Genomic DNA, 6430 nt, shown 5'->3' on the forward strand with positions numbered 1-6430 from the left:
GGAGTCAAGATCATGTGCTTAGTATATATGCATGGATCAAATGGAAACTAGAAAGGTTCAGCAAAACTCTGCCAGTAAATTAGTATCTGATAAAAAACATTTATTATTGTCTCAGTGGTAGGAGAGAGAGTCTCTTGGTTCTATAATTCATGATTTTATATATGTTTTACATCCATATGCCTATATATATATATATGATATGTGGCATATCAATGTTCTTATCTCCTACCTCTATTGATTATAATCCCATCTGTGACCTGCCATCTTGTGCTTAAATGCTCCACAAAGTGTCCACTTAACAGAAAGGCCATTTTATTCTGGTTCTTGTTTTACCAATCTGGGGGTACTACCAGTATAGTACTTGGGATGCTATCTCCTGCCACTCATCCTTAATATACAATGTGGCTCCTCCTTTTTTCTATTATACCTATCCTTGATGAGTACCAAATGAGGAAAGAGCACTGACTGTGAAATTGAAGGCCCTAGATATGAATGAACCCAATCCTGCTTTACTAACTGTATGATGTTTGGCAAATTATTTAATCAACTTGTGACTCAGTTTACCCATCTGTAAAATGAAAGATTAACCTGAGTGACTTTGGGGATTTTCTTCAGTTCTAGATTTATGATTTCATGTCTTTTGTACCAGTAAAGGAAGGTCAAACAATAAACAGAAACATAGGAATAATTCTCACTCCTCACATCCTATTTTCTTTTTTAAAATTTGCTCCAAATCACTGGAAATTCCTCTCCCTGGCTCCACCTTGGGCTCCACTCACCTACCTTCAATCCTGGGAGAATGGATCTTCAGTTTAAAGCTTATCTCTGACCACAGGATCATAGATTCAGATGGAAGAAGCTTCAGAACCCCTCCAATGCAGCACCTTCGTTTAATAACTGATGAAACTGAGGGCCAAGTGGGGAGGATATTTGGGGGAGGGAGTACCCAGAATATAGGGAGACCTTTTTAGTATCTCAGATGGGGGAGAAACAAAATATTGGAGTGTTAAATGACCTGCCCAAGGCCACATGGGTAGTTGGCTTCAGAGCTGGAATTTGAACCCAGATTTCAACTCCAAAGCCTCCCTGTCTTTCTACCCTGACGTTCTCCTCCCCTCAAATGTAACACAATATAAAAAAACTACTTTTTGAACATTATCTAAACATTCCTTTGCATTTCTGTGTGATTTACACAGTTTCTGAAGATTCCTAGAGGCTGAATTGTTTCATTTTGTTCTGTTTAGGGAAAGACAGTAGGAGGAGGGGAGAATGGAAGGAGGGTGGAGTGGGAGAGGAGGAGGAGGAAGAGAAAGATTGGTCATTCTCCCTTTTGTTTGGGGCAGGGGGAGTGCTGGGAGAGTGGTGTTGCCATTTTAGAATTGGGGCTTTTTGAATAACATCCCTGAATGACGAGATGTTATTCCATTTTCCCAGCCCACCCCACTCTATGTCTGAGCCCCCTCTACTTTCCTGATCCTCGTCTTCCTCCCCCAAAGTTCTTGCCTTTTCTCTTTGCATCTCCAGCCCAGCTGTTCCCCCATTCCCTCCCTGGAGGGACAGAACATGCTGCACAAGGCATTTGGCACTGGGGCTGTTGGTATCAGTGTGAGCCATGCCTCAGAGTGTGAAGTACCCTAAAATAACAAGCTTCTCTTCCTCCAGAGCACACTCATGAGTCACAGAGCCCGGCCCAGCCCAGCCCAGCACAACACTGGGGTTGGTAGGCCTGTCTCTGAAATGTCTACAGCAATTTGCTAACTAAAGGAAACCAGCCCTTCCCTTTGAAAATTCACTCTCTCCACTATGTACAGCAGGCTTTATTTTACAGGAGTAGCAAACTGCTCTTCCCCGCTCCTCCCCTTTTGCAGAGGCAGCCTACAATCTCTTTGTGTTCTGCTGGAGGGATTGTAGAAGATCAAGGTCACCTTCCTCATGATCCTTTCATTGCTTTGGGAAAGCTGCCTTGATGTGCCCCTCTCACCTCCAGGCAGTGGAGCTCTCAACTCTTTTAATCTCTGACTCCATCCTTGTGGTCTCCACCATTTATTTACCCAGGACTACCCACTATGGTACTCACTCAGACTTATCCCACAAGCCAGACCTGCCCTTTCTCCCATATCATTTCGGTTCTTTTGTCTATGCTGGAGAACACATCAACCACATTGCACTAAACTATTAATAGCAGATAATAGGTTTTGGTGTTGTTATTGTTCAGTCCTTTTTTTTTTCAGTCATATCCAACCCTTTGTGACTCTATGTAGGGTTTTCTTGGTAAAGATATGGAATGGCTTTATACTTTCCCCCTCCAATTCATTTTACAGATAAGGCAACTGAGGCAAGCAGGCTTAAGTAACTTAGCCATGTTAGTAAGTGTCTGAGGCCAGATTTGATGGGTTTTCCTAATTCTAGGTTCAGTGCTGGATATATTGTGCCACTTAGCTGCCCACATAATGGCTTAATCTCACCCAAAGTGAGGTAGGATAAGTAGTAATACAGACAGAGAGCTGGCTTTGCAGTAGGAAATCCTGAGTGAATCCTACTCTGGCTCTGCCTAGGCAAGTACTTTAGACAAGTCATTGTACAGTATCTCGTGATTTAGCGTGCTTAGTGTGTTTAGTTAAGAAGTCCTAGGTTCAAATCTTGCTTTAGGCACTTACTGCTCATGAGAGGGTGGATCAGTCACTTAACTTTTCTGTCCCCAGCTTTCCTCATCTATCAAGTGAGGGTTTTGGACTAGTTGGCTTGAGATTTCCCTTCAAGCCCTCAATTCATGTTCAGCACTGATGATTTAACAAGATACATTGATAGAGCCTTCAATTTCTCAACTCAGCATTTCTTAAACTAATTTAGCCAGAGAGCATTCTGGACTTTAAAACAATTTACAGAATATGGATCATAAGTTGTGGCTCAGAACGTTTCAGAATCAGGAGGATTTTGAAGCAAAATACAGGAACTTAAGCCTGGTTTTGTACCAAACATTTTTCACATGTAGCAATTTTCCCATATTCATTCAATAAATATTTATTAAAAGCCCATGAATAAACAACTGGGCAACTAAATGGTACTTTGGACCAAGGGTCAGGTCTGGAATCAGGAAGACCTGAGTTCAAATGTGACCTCAGACACTAACTAGCTGAATGACCCTGGGCAAGTCACATAACCCTAATTGCCTCAGTTTCCTTATCTTGTGTAAAGAGTTGGAGAGGGAAGTGGCAAACCACTTCAGTGACTTTGCTAAGAAAACCCTAAGTGTCATTATCATAAAGAGTCAGACATGACTGAAAAGGACTGAACAAAATTAATAAACTACTGTGTGCCAGGCACTGTGCTAAATTCTGGGGATACAAGAAGAGGCAAAAGACAGTCCATACTCTGAAGGAGCTCAAAGACTAATGGGAAAGACAACAGGAAAGCAAACATGTACAGCTATTTACAGAATACGTAGAAAATAATTAAAAGAGAAATTATTTCCTGGTAGGTGTCATTTCTCTTTCTTCCTCAAAAACTTTGGTACCTGGATTATAATTTCTTGCTTTCCCAACTCTTGCCCTCATACTTAGGGACTTCAAGATACCAGATACATAATTTCATATGTAATATTATAGAAGGGATCCCTCACTCACAATAGGAATTACCCATCAGGTCCATAGAATATCAGTTGGGAAATACTGCCTTAAATCTCTCGTTCTGTTGGGAATTTTAGCCAGAAGGGCTTTCAGGAAGCCACCATGGGTGTTAACCCACAATCCCCACATGCACATCTGGGCCTGTGCCAGGAAACAGCAGCAAGTTTCAAAGGCCTGGAATCTGGCCATACTTGTCCACAACCTCCAAGCATAGCTCAGAGCTCAGAAGCTACCCTCACATCCACACAAGGCCTCTCCCTATCCAATTCCTTTCCCGACACCTCTACCCCCAATTTGTTAGTGTTATCTGCCTCTAGCAGAAATTGTTTTAATTTTATATTTACTTATCTATGTCCTGAATTCTAAAATATTTGAAGGCAAAAAAAAAAAAATTGCGTGTGTGATTTTGGCTTTGTGTTTTGAATATCTGGCCTGGTCAAAGGAATAAAGAGTTGGGCTTCCAGATTTAAAACCAACTTGTTTTGCAGAAGAAGAAACTGAGGCAAGTGGAGTTACACAGCTAGCAAATGTCTAAGGCCAGATGAGTTCAGAAGGATGGTTCAGTCTTCTCTGACTCAGGCCCAGTGTCCTATCCACTGCACCACCCAGCTGCCCCTGGTTAGGCACTTAATCAATATTAATTGATTGATTAACACTAGCTGTGTGATCTTGTGCAAGCCACCACCTTTCAGTACATTTAACTTCTAAGAATTATTTCTTTTTCTTTTTTTCCTTTTTACCCTGAGGCAATCGGGGTTAAGTGACTTGCCCAGGGTCACACAGCTAGGACTATTAAGTGTCTGAGGACAGATTTGAACTCAGGTCCTCCTGACTTCAGGGCTGGTGTTGTATCCCCTGCACCACCCAGCTGCCCCTAGGAAATTTTCTAAGACTAGAAGGGGGCAGCCTTCATTGTCAAAGAGGGTTTTCTCACCAGGGGTTCCCCATGTTTTACAAATGATAAGCACTTTATAAATGTCCTTGCATCCAGTCACAAAGCACTTTCTTCACTATAAAAGCCTTGGGAAGCAAGTCATAAGTGTTTATTATCACTGCTGATCTCTACTTCTAGGTGAAGAGACAGGTTCAGAGAACTGAGGTGACTTCCTATCAGCCAGAACAAGCCTGCCCCAGAGGTCATGTCCTTCAACTCAAGGCCTAGTTTTGTTTTGTTTTGTTTCTGTCTCTACATAAAAATGCTTTTTATTCACAAAGTGGTTTGGAGACATAATTCTGGGTTTTTTCTCACAGACTCCCCCCGCCCCCAGCAGGGGATGGTCATTAATAAGTTCCTTTTGCATTCCGGGATGCCAGAGGGCTTGCCAAGGCCACACAGCTAGGTAGTAAGTGACGGAGCTGTCGTCCAGTTCCAGGTGTTCTGAAGCTGAATCCAACCCTCCTTCTGCCCGCCAGGCTGCTTGTCTCCAGTGCATGCTGGTAATTCTTTGCCGCCTCTCTGTAAATATTCCAAGCAAATATTCTGCAAGCCTCTCGAGAGGTTGATGTTGGCCTATTTGGCAAAAGTATTCTCCAGCAAATTCTCATTGCCTGACAGCAAGACTTGCTGAGGGTGTGATTCCTCGAGGAGCATGGGGAGGAACTCCCTGGTGAGATGACCTGTCTGCCACGCTGGAAAGGGCCGTGGAAGAACGGGGTCTGATTTAGTCTCTTTTACTAATTAACAATCCAATCTTAACTTCTGGAAGCTCCTTTTTCTTAATTTGTAAATTGGATTCATTTTTTAAAAATTCAGTTCAACAAACATTTATCAAGAGAATATGAAATATAGACTCCTCTGTCGTGCATTTAAAGCCTTTCATAACCTGGCCCAACCTAACTTTCTAGTCTTATTATATAGGCCTCTACTCCTTGCACATTATGGCCTAGCCACTCCGGCCTTCCCATTCACCATTCCTGCTCTCCATAGTACCTATCGACATCCTCTCAAATAATCTTTATCTCTTTTATACATGAGCTAGTTTGTATGGATATGTGTATGTATATGTATACACATATAGGCTGTATGCTTCTTGAGGGCACAGATTCCTTCTAATTTCAAATCTATTCTTCCATCACATAACTGTTGTTCCTTTTGTTTTTGTGTCCTCAGTGCCTGATGCACGGCAGGTACGCTTACTGATTGATGAAGCGAGGCCCAATACCTGTAGTGATTCTTGCATTGTTACAACTGAGAAGGGTCAGCCAAAATTGCTTCCTTGGTTGTTTCTGCCCAGATTAAATGTTCTCTATCCCCATCCTACACTAGACTTTGTTAATGACATTCCCAGTTTTTGTGTTTGGAATTTATTAATTTGTCTTAGAGATATCTGTATTTGTATTTCTCTCCTTGCCTCCCATATAGATTGCAAGCTTTATGAAGGCAGGGTCTATCTTTTATTTAATTTTTAAATCTCACCCAACACTTAGCAGAATGAGTTGCATATTATAGTTATGTAATATAAGTTTGTTGAATTGAGTTATGGTGATGCAACTTGGGAGATCTTCTCTCAGAGATCTCCCCTGCCTACCACACTGCCTGAAATTCCACCATTAGAGTTAATTTCATAACAGCTGCTTGATAAATATTTGATGAATGAAGCTAGAAAAAATCATGAACTGGATACACCATCTCTTAGTTCCAGAAGCTATTTTTTTGGACTGTTTCCCATGCCTGGACTGCTCAGCCTCCTCATTGCCATCTCTGGCTTCTCTATCTTCCTTTGAGTTTTAGCTGAAATCTCTCCTCTAAGAAACTGTTTCCAGTTCCCTCTTGTTGATTATGTCTTTTTTTTCCTTTAAGTAGC

General features: G+C 41.8%; 1 long non-coding RNA gene across 1 annotated transcript in view; it reads right to left on the reverse strand.

Moving 5' to 3' along the window:
* The window catches only part of LOC141553710 (uncharacterized), a 106879-nt gene extending 105944 nt beyond the window's left edge, over nt 1-935 (reverse strand). Inside the window, exon 1 of the long non-coding RNA XR_012485596.1 lies at nt 784-935. This is a non-coding gene — a long non-coding RNA (uncharacterized LOC141553710). The remainder of the gene's footprint in view (nt 1-783) is intronic.
* Nucleotides 936-6430: the final 5495 nt, after the last annotated feature.

Source organism: Sminthopsis crassicaudata, chromosome 2 (assembly GCF_048593235.1).
Source record: "Sminthopsis crassicaudata isolate SCR6 chromosome 2, ASM4859323v1, whole genome shotgun sequence".
Classification (NCBI taxonomy): domain Eukaryota; kingdom Metazoa; phylum Chordata; class Mammalia; order Dasyuromorphia; family Dasyuridae; genus Sminthopsis; species Sminthopsis crassicaudata.